At 34.8% G+C, this 20,482-nt stretch overlaps 1 long non-coding RNA gene across 2 annotated transcripts in view; it reads left to right on the top strand.

Moving 5' to 3' along the window:
• Positions 1-20,482, top strand: part of LOC138704646 (uncharacterized) — a 1,589,272-nt gene that overhangs the window by 828,742 nt on the left and 740,048 nt on the right. The window contains exon 1 of one of the 2 annotated variants that reach the window (XR_011333385.1): positions 3,408-3,799. The exons of the other annotated variant lie outside the window; for it this stretch is intronic. This is a non-coding gene — a long non-coding RNA (uncharacterized lncRNA). Of the gene's footprint in view, positions 1-3,407; positions 3,800-20,482 lie in introns of those variants that run through there. 2 annotated transcript variants of the gene reach the window in all.

Raw genomic sequence — 20,482 nt, 5'->3', positions numbered from 1 at the left:
ACCTTAAGGGGCTGTCAGACACTTACTAATTTCAAAACCCTGGTTGTCAAATAGACTGCTTAGACTGTGAGCTTTCCTAAAATATAATTTTGCTAATATATGATTTTTATTTTTAACTTATAATTTGTTTTTATTATTTTAACAACTCGATTCACATTACTATAATTTGTTTGATTCTTAGAATTACATGTAACTAAACTTATTTTAATTTTATTATTATTATTATTATTATTATTATTATTATTATTATTATTATTATTAATTTACTAGCCGTACCCGTGCGCTCCGCTGCACCTGTTAGAAATAAATATAAAGTAATTAGCCTACATAATTAAAATAGGATGTTTGAACCAGGGAACATTCGTGTTTGATAGAAGGATAAATCGTTTAATATGTTACTTAGTTTAAATTGTATTTAAATAATTAAAATTCGGTCATTTTGGTCCAGAGAGCAATCATTTGGTGCAATGACAATTCCTTTAGAATGTTTCTTAAATGTTATTAGGCTACATGCAACCGTAGTTTAATGAAGATTGACATATCATTTAGTTTTAATCTGTATACTTTATATTACTTGCTATATGTTTCAGAAGTTACTGTAATAACATTGTAGAATTATATCCATCTAGAGAAACTACACTTTCCAATGGTGAAATAATAATTAAACAATTAATTAGTTTCCGATATTACTTCATTCAAACACAGAAACATTCTCTGTAGGCTATGTTTAATAACTTTCGAATGTTGTTGTCCAAGGCCCCTTATAGACGAAGTCATTTGTTTTTATTTCAATACAGCGCCTTAGATGGCGTTGTCATTGTAATTTTAAAACTCATTTATCTCATTAAATATCAGTCCTATCAAGATTTTGTATAGAATAAAACTCATCGGAAATTATTTTTAAAGAAACTTTTGTTATGTAACATTTTTCATGAAAATTAATAATAAGGGAGATATTTCGATTTATTTAATTCAAGCCCCCTTATAATCCCACTTTTAAACAAAGTATTTTGAATGCCATATAGCCTAAAATCTAAGTTACAACGAACGTTGTGTATAAAGTGCAAATTAAAATTAAGGTGACATTCAACATTTAATTTTTTAAGGTGACATGTATTTATCTAGCCTGACGAGTTTACTTCCTTGGTTTGAATTGTAAATTATTTAAAAATAGCGTGTAAGAGGGCCTTAGACTAGAAATGTTTAGTTTAAATGTAATTCTGTTTATAAGTATGCATAAGGATGTAATTATTTGACTTACTTGAACTGTTGTATCAGTGAAGAGATGTGAGTCAGTGAAGTTATGGTTTTACAGTGCAGTGAACAGTTCCGATCAGTGATAATTTATAGCGTCAATGAAATGTGTTCTATAGTGTCAGTGAAATGTGTTACAGAGTGTCAGTGAAATGTGTGCTAAGTGTCAGTGAAATGCGTCATAGTGCCACTACAGGGAATGAGATGAGAGTAAAGTGAAAGACTATTGAAACTGAAACTTATGTAGGACCTATACATAATTATGTAGGTTGTATTGTAAAATTAGATATTTTATTTATGTTTTATTATTATTGTGTTAAATTGTATTGTGTATTCTTATTGTATTGTGTATAAAATTGTATATGTGTTGTATAATTGTATTGTGTATTGTAAATTTTATTGTGTATTGCTTATCATTTTATTATGTATTGTTTATATTGTATATACCACTGCCACCTGGTGCCTGCCCACTTGCTCTGTAAATAAATAAATAAATACATACATACATACATACATACATACATACATACATACATACATACATACATACATACAACTTAATTTATATTCCAATTTTCATATAAATCGGTTCAGCCATTATCGCGTGAAAAGGTAACAAACATCCAGACAGACAGACAGACAGACAGACAGACAGAGATACATACAAACAAAAATTAAAAAAAAGCGATTTTCGGTTTCAGGATGGTTAATTATAAATGTTAACACCAATTATTTTTGGAAAATCGAAAATTACCAGAAACATTTTGGCTACAGATTTATTATTAGTATAGATATTGTATCTGTATTTCAGCTATTGTATTACTATTGTTCTAAAACTGGTTGAGTGGAAGAGAAGGCTTTATGGCCTTAACTCTGCCAGTAGAAATAAATCTGTTACTATTACTGTATAGGCAGTAGCCTCTGACTGGGGAAAATTGTGGAGAATAAATTCTCTTCTTTAGTTTTTTTATACAAAAACATTGCTTGTTTAATGGAATTTTATTACCAATGAAATATGATCTACCAATCTTACTTAAAGTAATGCAGTAGTAACACCAAGATGAAAATAATGAGAATAATCATGTGGCAGGAAAGAAATATAATAATTTGTTACTGAAATCATTTAAAAGACACTGTATTTGTAATAAAATCAAGTTTTAATAGTTATCAGATATTACAATAGGAGAACGAAAGATGGAGACGAAGAAATTAGAGAATAAGAATAAAAATAAAGATGTGTCGGAGGAGTGAGAATCAGAAGAAGAAAAAGAAGAAATTTACTATTTATTTAATGTCATGAATTAAGTAGAATAACTTAAAAGGACGTCCCGCGCCGTGGCGTCGCGGTCTAAGGCATCTCGCCTAGGACTCGCGTTACGGAATGCGCGCTGGTTCGAGTCCTCATGGGGGAAGAAATTTTCTCATGAAATTTCGGCCAGTGTATGGGACCGGTGCCCACCCAGCATCGTGATGCACTTGGGGAGCTACGATAGGTAGCGAAATCCGGTTGCGAATACCAGCTATAACGGCTGGGGGGGATCATCGTGCTAACCACACGATACCTCCATTCTGGTTGGATGATCGTCCACCTCTGCTCTAGGCCCTTCACGGGCTGTAGCGCCACGGATTATTAACTTAAAAGGACACGACAATGCAGAACAAGAAGGAAAAGGAGAAGAATAATGTAGAATCGGGAAATAAAAATAGAAGAAATTGTTACTGAAATTAGTTTAAAATGACGTACTTGCAATGAATTCAATTTTTAATCGCTGTCAAACAATATGCTCTTAAAATCTGGAATATAAACAACGTCGTACACTGCCCAGTGTTTAAAAACTGAAGTCGGCGTAGGGGGGAAGCTATTTCCTCTCTGTCTAGCACTTCCAATGTTTTCGAAAAGTACAGTAACTCATTACAATTGCTAATGTAAAGGCGTTGTGTAAGAGAGAGAGGAGAGAGACAGGACAGAGAAACTAGCCGTATCTCATTCATACTTTTGCATAGTGATCAGGTTTTGAGAGAGATAGCTAGAGATTTGAAACAGCAAAGGAGAAAGAGAGACAGGTAGTTTTGGGGGGGCTTAACATGCAAAGGCTGTTCTCGTATGCTATGAACGCAGGCGGACAGACAGACAGACACACGGGCGGGCGGAGGCAAGAGCAGAGTTTAGATCGGGTAGTTTCTCTCCGACTACGACACCAGAAGGGAACATTTTCGTTCTGCTGTGGTTCTAACCGCCGAACACACTTACATGTCTGAGACGTTTTTAAAAGAAATAAACTCGTTGCTGACGTCTTCGATTTTGAGTGATTGCGGTGATCGGAGCGTTAACCGTAGTGCAGTGTGTAACCGTGGGTGCTTTCTCTCTAGTGTTTTGGAAATGTCATGTTGTTGTTGATGACGTCAGTGGATGTGAGGTGTGTGAATGGAAGTGCCCTACTACCACGTTGCCCGTCTCTCTCACTCTCTCTGAAACAGCTGTAGTTTGTGAGGAGCGGGGAGGTAGATGCTACGAAAAGCATGGTAGGAGTGTCTGCAATGGAAGGTAACAACCTACATCACATCTCTCTTACGTTATTTTTTGTTTATTGGCTTTAAGTTGGTACTGTTATTCGATGTGCTGCATTGTTGCTGATTTGTTTTTGATATAAATTTTGATTTTCTCGACATTTATTCAAATTTGAATTCTACTGTAATTTAATATTTAATTATGTGTTGTTTTAACACTGGTACAGATATTAGATATCCATTTTGAATATATTTAATAATGGACATTTAACAATTTCAATTAATGAATTTACTGCTATTCAAAATTGAAATATTTGTTAATATATTTTGTGTATTCAAATTATGTTGTGACATATTTCATTTTGAATATTTTGTTATTGTTTTTACTGTGTGTAATTGCTATTTTCCAATTTAGATTGTTTGGTCCTTTACATCTGACATTGAAAGAAATACATAATTTATATCTATTTTAAAAATGTTGTTTGATTTTTCAAATTTCTTAGTATATTCTGTTAAAATTTGTTTACTGGAATATAGTAAATTATTTATACCTTTAAATTTGGTGTGCAACATATGACATTATTCTTAATTCGTATTGAAAACATTTTTGTTTTGTTTACTTTTTCAATTTAAGAGCGTATTAATGATCAAACTGCAATTTAGATTTAAAAATTTTAATATTGGTATTCAATAGGTATTACTTACTTGAATTTGAAATTAAATAATTTTCTTTTTTATATTTGTCATTTTGCTTCTTTGTAATGTTGTGTTAAATTATTAGTTGGTTTGTTGTTAGTTTTCCAATATGTCACATTATAAAACATTGGATTTTAAATTCGTTTGTGCTATTATTTACATTTATTTCAACTAATTTTCAAATTAATTATTGTTTACTCTCAATTTTTGACATCACAAATTCAGTTCAGTAGTATTTTTTGAAGTACTTTATTTATTGAATTCTTCACGTATTTTAATAATAATATTTGTTCTGCTTCAGATTATTGTGAATTTATATATTTATTAAAGTTGGCAAAGCATTCATTACATTGTTCCCATTTGATTTTAATTACATCAGCGTTTAAAATGTTTCAATAAATTTTAAGCCTGCACTTTTTGAAGATACAATTCAACATCTCTGATATTCTTAATTTTAAGAACAATGCAAATTTTGGTAATTCTTTTGACGAAATTTACATTTATTAAAACAAATTGTAGGCTAAACTAGCGCTGAGTTACTTCCTCGTACTTCGCTTATACATCTTCAAATGCTTATAGCTCTTCTCGTCAGTTATACCAACATTACAAAAATTTTACGCTAGTGTACACTCACTCCATGCCTTGCACATACGAATCTGCGAGAGGTTACATTACGCTTTTATTATGCAATGCATATACACTGGACAAAAGCTGATAATTTTTTTGCTTTCTGATGTCAGTAATATGGCTGATTTTCACTTCCGAAATCACGAGAAGTAACTCAGCGCTAGTTTCACCCAATTTTGACAGCTTACCACTAATTAGTGTGGAAATTCGTTGCTGATGACAGAAATCTACGTAGGCCTACTTGATTTTGAAAAAAAAAGTTGTATAATTTATTGGTAATTTTATTTTGACGATCTTCACATATAAGCCTACTGAAATACATTAACTGTCTTACTAATAAATCGTGTATAGTTTTTATACGAGACTTATGCAGCGTTGAGGTAGAAAATGTTACTAATAAACAATCCATAAGCGATGGATGTATAAACAGTCTGTAACTATAGAATGGGAATTGCTTTGCAGTAGTTACATACGTGAAACCCCTTGTTTAAGCGTTCTATATAGAGAAAAAATGGCCTCCCCTCTAACAGCTGTTCGTATCGACTGTCACTTTATGATGATGGATGCCTTGTAACCACAGAAGAACACACCAAAGAGCACAGAATAAGTAGAATAATATTGCTTTAGCTTGTACTCTTTGACCAAAATATAGTATTGTAATCGATCAGAGCCAGTTGTACTATCGATACTTTAACACAGCACACTAGAGCGCTCTACCGGATGCAATAGAGAACCTCAGATATTCTGTACCTTTCGTAACGAAGTAATGACGAAACTATGACGTAGCTGTGTTAACAGTTATACTGTTATACACGACGTATGTAGTGATTATTAGTAAGGAATTTACACACGACTTATAAACGAGCTACTCATTGTATAAGTATAAGACAGTTAAATGTCTGTATATAGAGTTTTTATTAGTAAGACCGTAAGAACATAATAGGACTATGATACAATAAGCAGTAAGAACATAGTTTATAATAGGAACATTAACAACTCAGAGAGGATTTTAATGTATGAATAATCCTTACTACAAACTGTCCCGCTGACCTCTAGACAGGAGAACCTAAACGACAATTTCAGCGCTGGTAATTGTCACAACGAAGGATTGCTGTAGGTCGTACATGTTGAATTGAAAAGGGGCGTAACCTCGCTGCGCCTTTACTCTAGGAAAGATCCTTAATCATTAATTAACGATTCTGTTAAAAGCATTTTAAATTCGATTTTAATTGTTCCTCGTTAATTATTGTGCGTTATTCAAAACCATCATAATTATTTAATATTTTGAAGGATTTTTTATGCATTGACATCTCAACAGTAATTACTTAATTGACATTACCTAAGTAAATATAGGCCTACAACTCAAGTAACACATTTCATCTCAACAGCCATTGCATTTCAAGAAATTTTACCCGTCACTTTTTTTAAATTTTATTTTATGTTTCATATTCTTACGTTCTTTTTAAATAACAGTACATTTTCGTCATACATTTACCAACTCTTATATATATTTTTATTTATTCCTCTTATGACGATACTTTATCAAGATTATATTAGAAAATGTAATACTAGTAATTTCCATTGTGTTGATATTTAATATTTTGCAATAATATAAAAGGCGGCCACCAAATCCAATAATATATTTACGGGAATCATTTATTTCGTGTAATATTTTTTTGAGAATGATTTTGAAAATATACATAATTCCTATGTTTTTCTTATTCCAATTTAGTATTGAATTATTTTTTGTTTATAAATTGCTACTTAGTATCTCACACTTTTTACAAGAAACACCAATGTAATAATTTTAATATATTTGAAAATATCTATTTACATTATTTATGTATTTTTTCTTATACAGGATGTAAGGGTTATAAGTGCTATTATTTTAACTAATGATTATTCATGTCATAAGGAAGAAAAAATGTCATTTCAATTTTTTTTAGTTACAATACTTAACTAATTATTAAAGTTTACAGTATTGGACATTTTGCAACGTTACTGGATGGGGAGGAGGAATTTTAGTAGTATACAGTACAGCTCAAGCGGGGAGGAGGTGATTTGGAAGTACACAGTATAGATCAAGCGGGTGCAGACATACCGGTACAAAACAGATGCTCTGTTCTAATGCAGGAGCGAACCATGACAATACCGCAGTCTAGTATATACAGTCACGAAGCTCAATACGTAGTAAATATGCAAACATTAGGTAGTTGCTCACCACTAGGATCGCTAATATCGGCTCATTACAGGCAATGCAAAATAGTACCGGCACAGTCTATTGTTTCTAGCACCCTCAAAACTCAAGCTTCGTGACTGTATATAATAGACTGTGACAATACTGTAGTTTACATAAAACGAGCAGCAAATACAAACTTTCAGTCTCATTCATAGAACATTATGCTAAATTCACATTTTATGTAACAATATGCCTATTGCTCCGTTTTTTTATTTGTATGTCTAAAAAATAAATAATAATGGTTTTCTGCACAAAATCACACCAACTTTTTTTCTAATGCAACATTTTAATCTCTCCCGCTTCCGTAAAGCGTTATCATTTGTAAACAAATTTCTGGTTGTGCGATTTTAGAAACGGAGTAAGAGACTCCTAGTTTCTAATAATCGTCGAGAAACCGCCACAAAAGTTCGCCGATTAGGTAAACGTCTATGAGGAAAACGTTGACGGTACATTCTTCTTGACACACTTGAATTACGACGGCTTCCTCCATAAATTAATAACATATAATATTCCTAAACTGTGAATGACATTGTAAGTTGTTTATCGAATACCCTGTACTGAACTGCCATCAGTTCGGCAGTAGACCTATGGACAGGGAGCTTGAACTCAGCTGACTGGTGCTTACGTCTGCAGAGTACTGCCTGCTGAACACGTTGCCTCGTCTCTCACGCCAGAATATTAAGAAATTTAAGAATGCATTTTTATTTAATTTCACGAAAACGTAATAGAACACACAAATATTTATTTAAACTAATATTAACTCTTTGCTAGATATATCTACTGATGTAATTGTTTTCTGGGAAAACCCTGTATTTATACATGTGAAAACTGTATCCCAAGATATAATTTTTACGCTTTGATTATTTTTATTTCAATTTAGTACTAAATTATTTTTCTTTTTTTTTTTTAAGTTGGTAGGTACAGTACTTAGTATCTCAAATATTTAAAAAAAACTAACAGCTAATCATTTCAGTATTTCATTCTTTAATAGTATTTACATTTATTACAAACAAGTCTCTGAACACATTATGCAAACTAAATTCGAAGATCTAATTTAATCGTTTTCATTGTTTTTATTAGACCTCAATATTAAACTATTTGTTGTTTTTAAGTTGGTATTAATACCTTCAATTTTCTACAAAAACAGCAGCTAATTATCTTGACGTATTTGAGCAATATTTACATCTGCTAAAATCATTTCTGTTCAACTTATGTCGATGTCATATTAGGATTATATTTCACCGAGAATCAAAATCATTCAAATGGAAATAAGCATGACTGATCTTCAACATTCCTGAACTTTTTAACTGTTTCACTTGGAATAATTCAATAATCTATGAATGTTATGTATGCATGTATGCAATATGTATGTACGTATATAGGCCTATATATATAAATTTTTTTTTTAAATTTTTTACAGCATGTCCCATTACAATGTATGCAATAGTACATGTTTGATTTTTCCTTCAGTGCAACTTTTTTTTACAGCAAATACAATAATTTGTAGAGTACAATTTTGTAATCAGATGATAGCTATGCTCAAGTGCACTGCTTAGAATCAATACTTACTTACTTACTTACTTACTTGCTTTTAAGAAACCCGGAGGTTCATTGCCGCCCTCACGTAAGCCCGCCATTGGTCCCTATCCTGAGCAAGATTAATCCAGTCTCTATCATCATATCCCACCTCCCTCAAATCCATTTTAATATTATCTTCCCATCTACGTCTCGGCCTCCCTAAAGGTCTTTTTCTCTCCGGCCTCCCAACTAACACTCTAGCTTAGAATCAATGTATTAACTAAAGACTTTAGTGCATTGAAATTTTATGCACCCTGTACAAGTACTGCATATTCATAAATTATATATACAAACACACATTAAAACGTGTGAGACATAAAGAAAAGAGTTGGTATAGAATGGAAAATTGTCTTTACTATTATGGCTTTGTTTTGTCTTTGCCTGCCTGAGTTATAAAACTTGACTGTGTAATCATGCAAACCAAAGGACTTGTTATTCCAATTGTATGAATAATATCGACATGGAAAACGTAGTAATAAATAAAGGAATATCTACGTTAGGACATCCGAAGACTGTTGCTGGGTTACTTCCATTCAGTGTAGGCTAACAAGTGGAATAAACCTAAATATAGTCCTCAATGAAATTTCATGAACGGAGGAGGCCTATATATTTCTGAATAAGGCAACTTTGACGAATATGGATCAGGTTAACGTAGTCTTTCACATTTCACTCGTTTATAATTTCTCATTATTCGAAATAGGAGAGTATTTGTTATTCTTTAAAAAAATGTTTCATTATATACAGGGTGTTCCTAAAATGCTCAAACAAACTTTGGGTGGTGGTTCTACGTACAAAAATAATGAAAATTTGATCCGAGCAAATGTAACATTGTAAAATTCCTTTCCAGAACGAAAAGCTACATTTGTTCGTATCAAATTTCTGCACATGTACAGTACATTACAAAACTAAAATTCTTTCATCCATTTATTATCATAATACACTGATATCTTAAATTCACTGAGCGTATTGGAAATTAAATCAATGACTTTCCCAAAACACACTATGAAATGTTTCATGTAAAACAATTTTTATCTCGAAAAAGAAAGCAAAAATGAACAAAATTGTGTTAAACTTTTTAAATTGAAATATCTCAAGGAATAATTTTTTTTCATTTAATTTATTATATTCCATAGATCTTACATTGGCAATGAAAATTTAAGATGTGGAACAAGTCAAAATTTTACAAGATTACAATTACAATTTTTACAAATTTTTACAATATTTTACAATTTTACAATTTTGCAATTTTCTTCAATTTTTTACAATTTTTTGACGAGATGTAGTGAGATGAGGTGAGGCCCGAGGATTCGCCAAAAGATTACCTGGCATTTGCCTTATGGTTGGGGAAAGTAACCTCTTGAAATTAATGGTATTATTTACGGTTCACTCCATATAAGACGCACAATGGGTCAAAGAGTGCTTAAGTTTACGGACCGGTTCAGGGTTCAGCCATGACAAACCACAGTGGACATTGATCTAATAAACCTAGAGGTACTACTTATACCATGAACGCGCTTTAGGAACATTGAGGTATATCTCCATGCACCTTTGATCTCGACACTAGAATGAGGTGGTACTGTCATCATCAGCATCACGCTCCGACCCCCTTTTACCTCCTGGAAGATCGGTAGGCCTACTCAATTTGAGAGACTGAATGAACTCTGAAAGTTTGGCAACAAGAAAAATCTCGTTAGAATTGAACCCAGGACCTTCCAGTCCGTAGCCAGTTGTTGCACCAACTGAGATACCTGCCGCTTATTAGCCTAATAATGCCTATGTCAGAATTTTATGGCCTGCCTGAGTTTATATGAGAGCGTGTTCACTGTTCACTTATTAGTACAGTACGACAGTCGCCGGCAATGTGCGCCTGGGACAGGCGAGTCCATTAAGTTACGCCAGGGGTGTTCAGGTTAGTCTGCCGCCTGCAGTCAGAGCGATCGGATGTCACGCATGCAGTATAGCGTTGTGTTTTCAGTACAGTTAAACTGTACTGGATTCCTTTACCGACCGCTCGCCCTTATCTCTACTCCGGAACTTTCCCCACTACTCCTACTACTTCCCCTCTTTCGCGTCGCTGAGTTGTCAGGACTAAATAATCGGTCTGTAACTAGGTGGAACGGCTAACACGTGGCATGTGCATAGATGAAGATGACGCTCTGAGTTATTACAGGGTGCAGTGCGAGTTATATAAATCGATGTGACGCGGATATATATGTATTAGGCTATAGTGAATTATGTTAATGAATACGTAAGGTTATATTAGTACAATTAAATGTGTAATGAATTAAAATTGGTTTAAAAATTCGAAATAAGTAAAAGGTATTAGAAAATAAAGTTAGAAGCCCGGAAGAAATGAACAGAAAGAATGAAAAACTAGAATGAAATAAAAAAATAGAGCGGAAGACAAAATGGAAGAATTAATTAATGAAAATGAAAACGAAAATGAAAAGTCCAGAAGTAGGTAAGAAAGTAAGAAAAAAATAAAGAGAAGAAGTGAAATGATTACAGAGAAAGAGGTTGAGAGATTTGGGGAAGGAAAAACAGAAAGGGAGGATGGAAGAAAGAAAGAAGAAAAGAAAGAAAGAAGGAAAGAAGATAAAATAAAAAAGTAAGATTAGAGAAATTTGTTGTGAAATAATTAAATGAAGAAAAATAGACACAAATGAGGTGGGAAAACAAGAAAGAAATATTATACCTATAAGAAAAAGAGTGAGTGGAAGGAAAAATAAGAAGAATAGGCCTACTAAAATTTAGGAAATATAAGGAGAGATCGAAATATAGAAAGAAAGGAAGGAAAGAAAGATAGAAAGAATTAAAGAAAGAAGAAAGAAAATAAAGAAAGACAGAAAGAAAGGAAAGGAAAGGAGAGAAAGAAAGGAAAAAAGAAAGGAAGTAAAGGAAAAGAGAGAAAGAAAGATAGGAAATGAAGAAAGGAAGAAGAGAGAGAAAGAAATGTATAAAGAAAGGAAATAGAAAAAGAAAGAAAGAAGGAAAGGCAGATAGAAAGAAAAAGAAAGAAAGGAAGAAAGGAAATAAAGAAAAGTGGAGAAAGGAAGAAAGATAGGAAATGAAGAAAGGAAGAAGAGAAAGAAAGATGTAGAAAAAAAGAAAGAAGGAATGACAGAAAGAAAAGAAAATAAAGAAAGAAGGGAAATAAAGAAATGAGGAAAAGGAAGAAAGAAATTAAAGAAAGGAAGTAGAGAAAGAAGGAAATGTAGAAAGAAAGAAAGAAAGAAAGAAAGAAAGAAAGAAAGAAAGAAAGACAAATATAAAGAAAAAGAAAGAAAGGAAATAAAGATAAGAGGAGAAAGGAAGAAAGAAATTAAAGAAAGGAAGTAGAGAAATAAAAAAGGTAGGCAGAAAGAAAGAAAGAAGGTAAGAAGAAAAAAGCAAGAAAGAAATAAAGAAGGAAAGATGGAAATAATGAAAGGAAATAAAGAAAAAGGGAGAAAGGAAGAAAGAAAAAGAGAAAAAAAGAAAGAAAGAAGGAAAGACAGATAGAAAGAAAGAAAGAAAAGAGGAGAAAGGAAGAAAGATAGATAGAAAGGAAGGAAATAAAGAAAAAGAGAGAAAGGAAGATAGAAATTAAAGAAAGGAAGTAAAGAAATAAAAAGATAGATAGAAAGAAAATAAAGAAGGTAAGGAGAAAAAAGAAAGGAAGACGGAAGGAAAGATAGAAAGAAAGAATAAAGGGAAATAAAGAAAATTAATGAAAGAAAAAATAAAGAAAGGAGAGGAAGAAAGAAAGAAAGAAAGAAAGAAAGAAGAGGAGAAAATAAAGGAAGAGAGGAAACGAGAATAATTTTTGGACGAAAGAAAGAGATAGGAAAATATGAAAGAAAGAAAATTAAGATAGGGAGAAAAGAAAGAAAGAAATGAGGCAAATATTTCTGGTAGAAAGAAAAAGAAAGAAAGGAAAGATAGAAAGATAGAGTGGAGGAACGGTCTCTGGAAGAAAGGAAGAAATAGAATGAGAAAAAAATAGAGACTGACTAAAGACAAAGCGGAAAAGTAGAAATTAACTTAAATGCCTACATTAAAATGGAAATACAGGAATCAAGAAATACAATAATAGAAATGTCCTTCATAGAGGCAGGAATGTTAGAAGAAAACGAGGACTAGGAAGTGAAATGAATAATTTCTTTCAAGCCAACGTCTGCCTCTTGCAGTACCATTTGTGGCAGTTTGAAACACCTTTACTTTGTAGTCCAAATTCAGATAGGGGAGGCAAGCACAGCGCGGTAGTCGTCGTCGTATCCGATATAAAATGATTGTAATTAATGAACAAGACGTTAAGGTATTGTCTGCTATGTTGAAAATGTGCCAGAGCTTGTAGCTATGAGTAAACACTGATAAGCGCACCTGATTACGTTTGTGGGTGTTGACTGCACGAAGGCGCGATATAGGGACCCGGAAAGAAGTAATTACTATGTTAGACAAGCCTCTCTTAATTAGAGGTGTAGCTTGCATGTGAAGAAATGGTAATCAGTATTTGCACACTGGATATGCGCCGATCTTGGCAGTTTCTCATATTTTTAACAAGGTTTGAAAGCGCGGGCTGTTTTCATAACTGGGAGTTACGCGAAAGTCATGAAACTTACCAAAGAGCAAAAGCGTAATTTTATTATGAATAGGGATTTAATATAAAACAATACTTATTTCAATGAGTCCTTGCCATAGTTCCGTGGTAAAAGGCGTCATATCTTGGACTAATATAAAAAAAATGAACGCTCGTTCGTCTTTTTTTTTTTACTGGTTATTTAACGACGCTGTATCAACTACAACGTTATTTAGCGTCGAAGGGATTGGTGATAGCGAGATGATATTTGGCGAGATGAGGCCGAGGATTCGCCATAGATTACCTGACATTTGCCTTACGATTGGTTAAAACCTCGGAAAAACCCAACAAGGTAATCAGCCCAAGCGGGAATCGAACCTGCGCCCAAGCGCAATTACGGATCGGCAAACAAGCACCTTAACCGACCGAGCTACGCTGGTGGCTTTCAAGTCTTTGTGAGGGAAGGAATTTTCTTATAAAATTTAGATCAGTGTGTGGGATCGGTGTCAACCCAGCATTGTGATGAATTTGGAGAAGCTACAGAGGATGACGAAATCTGGTTTCCTAAGCCCGCTATAACGGCTGGGGGGGATCATAGTGTTGATCACACTTTACCCATGTTGATTTGATGATCGTTCACCTCAGAGGAAACGTATGGAGGCCATCAGTTGTTTGGTTGACCTTTGCTCATTATCGGCTACTGCGTTACATTGTTTTTATTTACTTATTCATTCATTCATTCATTCATTCATTCATTCATTCATTCATTCATTCATTCATTCATTCATTCATTCATTCATTCATTCATTCATTCATTCATTCATTCATTCATCTCTTGCAAGGAACGATTACCGAAAAGCAATGGTGGCGTTACTGTCTGTTTTGACGTGTGTATGTAGGCACGCCGAGGGAGCGAGAGGTACGGGTCGATGGGAGTACTGTCTCTTCCAAGATGATGAACAGATGGGGACATCGCTGGTGAAATAAAGAACGTAGCAAGAGAAAAATTCGAAGCTAATTAAAGGCACAACATATGTTTACGAAGAAACTAATAATACAGTGCGATACAAGACACATATTCGCATGCAGTGGAACAAACTAAAGTCGTAATGTAACTATCGCAACGCAAGACTGATTCTGTCGATGCCATTTATCTTCCGACTGTACTCTTGAATATCATTCAAGTTACCTCGTGACCTTTCCTGTCGCCCGCTCTTCCTTATCGTAGTGTTTCATTCACATTCCTTCCGTCGGTATTGTCTACTTGCGAGACCTATAAATGAAAATTTATTTATTTACGTAAAGTATGAAATATTAATAACATTAATTATAATATAAACTTGGCTTTTAGATATAACTCCCTGTACAGCTGACTTGAATAATTTCTCGGGTTCGATATCCGGAGCTGGAACAATTATTTCTTGTATTTATTGTTTATTGTACAATCATTGTTAATGTAAGGTATTCCTGTATATATTTTGTTATTTCGTTAATTGTTTATTGTAAAACCAATGTTAATGTAAAAATTGACTCTATCATTCCTAAATACGAGGCGCATCCAGAAAGTAATTTTCCCTATTTAAAAAAAAAAGAACACACACTTTCAGGAAAACATTTATTGGCAACAGGTACAGCAATGTTTCAGCTATTTTTCAACATAGCCACCATCAGAATTGAGACACTTGTCGTATCGAGGGATCAACTTTTGTATCCCTCTGTCGTAGAACTCTGCCGCCTGTGAATGGAACCAGAGTGTGACAGACGTCTTCAGCTCTTCGTCGTTGCCAAAACGCTCACCGGAGGACAGGAATTTCTTGAGGTGCAAGCAAACGTGAAAATCGCTGGGAGCAAGATCAAGACTGTAGGGTGGATGATCAAACAACTCCCAGCCAAATTCCGTCAAAACAGCTGCTGTGCGCCGAGCCGTATGTGGACGAGCATTGTCATGGAGGAGCACAACACCTGCAGTAAGCATTCCACGCCTCTTGTTTTGAATGGCACGTCGCAAATTTCGTAGTGTTTCACAGTAACGGTCAGCGTTCACTGTTTCACCTCTTGGAAGGAAGTCAATGAGCAGAATGCCCTTCCTGTCCCAAAACACCGTGCACATCACTTTCCGTACCGACAGCGTCTGTTTGAATTTCGTCCTGACCGGAGATCCACTATGCCGCCAATGCATTGACTGCTGCTTGGTTTCCGGGGTGAAGTGCGAAATCCAAGTCTCATCGCCCGTGACGACCCTGTCGAGGAACTCGTCGCCGTCATCGTGATACCGTTGCAGAAATGTCAGTGCTGCTCCTAAACGTTGCATTTTGTGTTCGGGTGTCAGGTTTTTCGGTACCCACTTGGCACACTCTTTTTTGAACAGCAGGTGCTCAGTGACAATCTCGTGCAACAAGGATCGCGATATCTGCGGAAAATGGCTGCTCAGCTCCGTAATCGTGAAGCGACGGTTCTCCATGATGCACTGCCGCACCAGCTCAACACGATCATCATTGATGAGGGACGGTTGCCCACTGCGCTCTTCATCATGGACACTTTGACGACCTTCGGAAAACTGCCTACACCAGCGACGCACCATCTGCTTACTCATGATGTTCGGCCCATAGACTTGACAGAGCTGCCGATGAATTTCAATTGGCGCAATGCTTTGTGCATTAAAGAACTTTATCACCGACCGAACCTCGCAGGCGGCGGGAGAAGGAATAAGAGCTTCCATTTCGGACCACTGCTGCCACGCTACTGGCACCAGGTGGGACCTGTCCGGCTGGCATATGATTGATACGTCATAGATCTATTACGCATGCGCAATTGACACGGCTAATTACGTTTACTTTCAAGGGGATAAATCGGGAAACTTCCTTTCTGGATGCGCCTCGTATTTAGAAATTCATTTTAATCTAATTTTGATATACGCCAACATAGTAATAAAATGGATTTTAACAAACAGTCGGACACTAATCACAATCATCTTCGGATGAACAAATCTAAGCTATAATTTAAAAGAATGTGCCTGACAGACAGACAGGCAGACAGACAGATATTGTGTTCAAAACAAGTTGTTAGGTATCAGGGATGTTGAAAACGCACGTTTCCATGGAAATCTTCAAATCATTTTTTATTCCATCGCAAACACTTTCGCTTAGTACTCTATACAGGGTGATTCAGACCATCCGTAACAGTCATTTATTTCGGAAACTAGTCATGAAAATTTTCGAGACAAAAATATTGTATAACTAAACCACATGTGAACTTTGACTTGAGTTTGATTTCATCAATCAGCTCTAACAGGAAGTATGGTCAGTGGCGTATCACTTTAAAATTTCAAATGGGAGTCGGGGTCAAATAGAGTACCATTTGATAGAGGTCTTCAAAACAAACAACTTTCATAGAAAGCGTTTTTATTAATTCCTACTCTTTCAATGATAAGAGGTACGAAAAGCAATGGTTGATTCGGACCACCGGCAAGTCATTTATTTCGGAAACTAGTGCATGAAAATTTTCGAGAAAAAATTTTTATAACTGAACACATGTGAACTTTCATTAGAACTTGATTTCATCAATCAGCTCTTACAGGAAGTAGGGTCAGTGGCGTGGCACTTTAAAATTTCAAATTAGAGTCGAGTCAAATAGGATACCATTTGATACAGCTTTTCAAAACAAACGTTTTTATTAATTCCTACTCTGCCAGTCACTTGACCACGCCGAAGTATTAGGAGTCACTGACAGTGTTAGAAGAAGAGTACAGGTGTGTGCTGCTCAGAACGGCAGACAGTTTGAATATTTATAAAAATTAATGGAATTGTCAAGCCTTTCAGTAACATGTCAACATTAATAGTCTTGTTTACATTTTCGTCTTTTAACATTTCTCAATATTGATGGGATTGTTTTTTGTACGTTTTCCCATTGAAAGAGTAGGAATTGATAAAAACGTTTCCTATGAAAGTTGTTTGTTTTGAAGAGCTCTATCAAATGGTATGCTATTTGACCCGACTCTCATTTGAAATTTTAAAGTGATACGCCACTGACCCTACTTTCTGTTAGAGCTGATTGATGAAATCAAGCTCAAGTGAAAGTTCACATGTGGTTTAGTTATAAATATTTTTGTCTCGAAAATTTTCATGCACTAGTTTCCGAAATAAATGACACGGTGGTCAGAATTACCCATTGGTTTTGTCAGTGAAAGAATAGGAATTAATAAAAATGTTTCCTATGAAAGTTGTTTGTTTTGAAGAGCTCTATCAAATGGTACCCTATTTGACCCGACTCTCATTTGAAAATTTAAAGTGATACCACTGACCCTACTTTCTGTTAGAGCTGATTGATGAAATCAAGCTCAAATGAAAGTTCACATGTGGTTTAGTTATAAATATTTTTGTCTCGAAAATTTTCATGCACTAGTTTCCGAAATAAATTACTTACGGGTGGTCCGAATTATCCATTGGTTTTTGTACGTTTTGTAATTGAAAGAATAGGAATTAATAAAAAAAGTTTCCTATGAAAGTTGTTTGTTTTGAAGAGCTCTATCAAATGGTACCCTATTTGACCCGACTCCCATTTGACATTTTAAAGTGATACGCCACTGACCGTACTTCCTGTTAGAGCTGATTGATGAAATCAAGCTCAAGTGAAAGTTCACAAGTGGTTCAGTTATAAATATTTTTGTCTCGAAAATTTTCATGCACTAGTTTCCGAAATAAATGACTTACGGGTGGTCCGAATTACCCATTGGTTTTCGTACATTTTGTCATTGAAAGAATAGGAATTAATAAAAATGTTTCCCATGAAAGTTGTTTGTTTTGAAGAGCTCTAGTCCATACCTGTGGAGTAACGGTCAGCGCGTCTGGCTGCGAAACCAGGTGGCCCGGGTTCGAATCCCGGTCGGGGCAAGTTACCTGGTTCAGGTTTTTTCCGGGGTTTTCCCTCAACCCAATGCGAACAAATGCTGGGTAACTTTCGGTGCTGGACCCCGGACTCATTTCACCGGCATTATCACTTTCATATCATTCAGACGCTAAATAACCTAGATGTTGATACAGGTCGTAAAATAACCCAATAAAATAAAAAAATTGAAGAGCTCTATCAAATGGTAGCTTATTTGACCCGACTCCCATTTGAAATTTTAAAGTGATACGCCACTTACCCTACTTCCTGTTAGAGCTGATTGATGAAATCAAGCTCAAGTGAAAGTTCACATGTGGTTTAGTTATGAATATTTTTGTCTCGAAAATTTTCATGCACTAGTTTCCGAAATAAATGACTTACGGGTGGTCCGAATTACCCATTGGTTTTCGTACATTTTGTCATTGAAAGAATAGGAATTAATAAAAACGTTTCCTATGAAAGTTGTTTGTTTTGAAGAGCTATATCAAATGGTACCTTACTTGACCCGACTCCCATTTGAAATTTTAAAGTGATACGCCACTAACCCTACTTCCTGTTAGAGCTGATTGATGAAATCAAGCTCAAGTGAAAGTTCACATGTGGTTTAGTTATAAATACAGGGACATCATTTTATTTTTACTAACATTTTTAATATTAACCTGTCCATACCTTTAGAGAACCGGAAACACCGCTTGCTCCCCCCTCCAAGACTGGAGTTCGATGATACTGGCGTAAAACACAAATCACTCTACTAGGTATAGAAGGAAGAAAAGTAGTTCGTCCATTTACGTAAACTAGGAAATATCGCGATTTTGAGTTTGATAATTTTCATTAGGTTTTTCTTTAATGAAAGTACAGTACTGTATTAAGAATAAGTGTTTTTACTCACGAAGTGAGTTATCCATGCGAAAGTATTCATTGTGCGGTGTATGTTATACTGTCTACAGCACATTAGAGTACAATATAGAGAAAGAAGTTAAATTGAAAAATAATCATAATATGAATATTTAAACACAATTTTGAAAATGGTGGCCGTTGATTTAATACAGGCTTCAGTTCTTTTGTGCATTTTATCGCACTATAGACTATTGCATCTAATTCCAATTGCCAGTTTCGTCCTTCGTACTAGTAACTCATGTTGAAATAATTCTGTACCTACTCTACGTACTGTAAATTAAATCTTCACTTCTGCCCGACCCGAAAATATAAAATTACTCAGACATGCTATCTACTGTCCGTCCAAGTGGTTATGCCGCAGGATTGTAGAAAGGGAGGAAATCACGTGACAGTTAATTACTTAACGAGGCCCTTTTATTTAAGTTAAATTAAACAGCTGTATAATATTACGTAAACGTCCAATTCCTAAGAGAAATTAATGTTTTCAGAAAAGAGCTAAGACAGCCCAGCTTTTACAGAGGGGCGTGCAGAAGCAGGTGGGGGAAATCGGGATGCGACCTAGGCAAACGTACAGTACCTGTGCGAAAATATGATTCAATATTGAAAGCTCTTTCGTCACTGGAAAAGGCGAACATATTTCTGGAACGTACTATACTCAGTAACTCAGTACTGCTTACTATCTGCGGTCTTGGCTCTGTGTGGAGTTGGAACTTCATTAGTAGAAGGGGTGGGAGTGAAGTACATTCAAAAACTCAGGTACAATAAAAATTGAAGTAAAAATAAAATGATGTCCCTGTATTTTTGTCTCGAAAATTTTCATACACTAGTTTCCGATATAAATTACTGTTACGGGTGGTCTGAATCATCCTGTATAATCTGAAAAAAAATAATTGATCGCCTTCGGGCTGATTTGAACTCTGGAACCTTGGATTTAATAGAAAGAGTGCTAACTTTGTGCTCTCCGAATCCAGTGTTAGTGCCGGAAAAATTATTGTAGTTGTGTCATTTAATGGGAATTCCAGTAGCAACTTGTAATTGAATTACCGTAGCAGGCCTGTTTTTGTGTCCTTGATAACATCTCTGTGTTAGCGGTAACGTATGTATTGCATAATCATATCCTACGATAACTTTTACTTTTCAAAAGCCATTGTCGTGTTCGAAGTGTACAATTTTCCGACTCCTCAACTTTGTTTTCAGAAACCACAACGCGATTATGAGGGATGAGGGGTCCGACAGCAATA

Source organism: Periplaneta americana, chromosome 8 (genome assembly GCF_040183065.1).
Source record: "Periplaneta americana isolate PAMFEO1 chromosome 8, P.americana_PAMFEO1_priV1, whole genome shotgun sequence".
Taxonomy (NCBI): Eukaryota; Metazoa; Arthropoda; class Insecta; order Blattodea; family Blattidae; genus Periplaneta; species Periplaneta americana.
This window is presented reverse-complemented; position numbering and strand designations above follow the sequence as displayed.